Raw genomic sequence first — 1,813 nt, 5'->3', positions numbered from 1 at the left:
ATATATAGTGACCTTTCAGTATCTAGTGGGTAAATTTATTCTAGAAATACCTAAAGACAACAAAACATAGGGGACAATGTAAACTTTGTATATGTGTTATTTTCTTGGCTAGTTTTTTGTATCTCTCTGGCACCTGCGTTGAAAGATGGAGAGGTTAGAACTAGCAAGATAGCTGAGTGGACTAAGCCCATGCCTTGGCAAGCATATGGACTAGGGTTTGAACCTTGGTCCTGCATGCCATGCCAGCCACGCCTGTGGGGTGCACTGAGCCAGTGAAAGAGTCCAGGCATGGTGTTGCAGGCCTGTAATCCCAGCAATGGGGAGGCTGAAAACGGGAGGATCAGTATGAGTCCAAGTTGCATAGTGAGACCCTGTACCAAATACATAAATGAAAAAAGAAAAAATTAAATAAAGATGGAGAGGCCTATGCTTGGCTCACACACGGACAGAGTTCAGTCTATGGTCTTTTGGTTGATCTGTTTGGCAACCAGAGAAAAACTGCTAAACTCATGGCACCCATGAAGCAAAGCACAAGGAAAGAGCCAGAGAGAAACAGGCCAGGGGCCAGTAGGAATCCCAAAGGCCGTGGCCCACGAGCAACTTCCTCCAGCAACCCTCACCTTCTAATAGACCATGCAGGAACTCAGCGAAGGGTTAGCACAGAGAGGGCATTAATGTCACACAATTCAATCATTTGTCCAGGGGCCTCTTAAGCCAATCAAGCTGATAATCAAGTTTTAAGACATTTATCATAAAAATATAAGAAAATATATTTTTAACACAGCAGAAAAAGGAGTAAACAACAGGAGGTAAATAACATGTCAATCATAAATCAGTACATCTAAATTATAATAATCAATATAAATGGACTCAATTCACCGATTAAGAGAATTAGATTGGCACAATGGATTAGGAAACAAAATTCAACAATATGCTGTATACAAGAAACACACTTAACCATAAATACATTCAGAGGCTGAAGGTCAAAGGATGCAAAAAATATTACATGCCCCAGCACCTCAGAAAATAGCAGCGATAGCAATCCTGTTCCCAGACAGTGTCAACTTCAAACCAAGTATGATCAAGTGAAAGAAGGCCACTATATACTGGTTAGGGGAAAAATTCAACAGGAAGAGGTGACACTCTAAATATGTATACAACAAACACAGAAGCACCCAACTATATAAAACAAATCTTAATGCACATGAAAAATCTAATATCCAATACTACTATCTTCGCAGGAGACGTTAACACCCCTTGTCCTGAAGAGATAGGTCAGCTGAACAAAAAGTTGGAAAAGTAACACAACAGAAGCAAACCTTGAAACAATGGACTTGGTGGACATATACAGAGGGTTCCACCCAAACACAGCTGAATACACATTTTTCTCAGCGGCACATGGGTCATTTTCTAAAATAGACCACATACTACTCCATAGGCCATGCTTAAGTATATGCAAGAAAACAGAAATTTTCCCATGCATATTATCTGACCACAGTGCAATGAAACTGAAATAAATGACAAAAGAAATGAGAAAATCACCCTAAATACATGGAAGTTAAATGACACCCTACTCAGCAATCAAAGGGTCACAGATGAAATTAAATGAGAAATTTAACAATACCTACATTTCAATGAAAATGCAAGCACAACTTGTCAGAATTTATGGGATGCGATGAAAGCAGTTCTCAAAGGGAAATTAGTAGCTATGAACTCACACATTAGGAAAACAGAATGGGAACAAATACACACCCTAATGCTGCACCTTCAACAACTAGAAAAGGAAGAGCAAACCAAACTCAGAGCCCAAACA

The 1,813-nt window shown here is 39.6% G+C and overlaps 1 protein-coding gene across 1 annotated transcript in view; it reads right to left on the bottom strand.

Annotated features, from left to right (window-relative positions):
• Nucleotides 1–1,813, bottom strand: part of Fras1 (Fraser extracellular matrix complex subunit 1) — a 471,233-nt gene that overhangs the window by 392,292 nt on the left and 77,128 nt on the right. The gene's annotated exons all lie outside the window — the stretch shown is intronic.

This window comes from Octodon degus, unplaced genomic scaffold (assembly GCF_000260255.1).
Source record: "Octodon degus isolate 3935 unplaced genomic scaffold, OctDeg1.0 scaffold00168, whole genome shotgun sequence".
Lineage (NCBI taxonomy): Eukaryota > Metazoa > Chordata > Mammalia > Rodentia > Octodontidae > Octodon > Octodon degus.
Note: the sequence above shows the minus strand (reverse complement) of the source record. Positions and strands in the feature narration are given on the sequence as shown.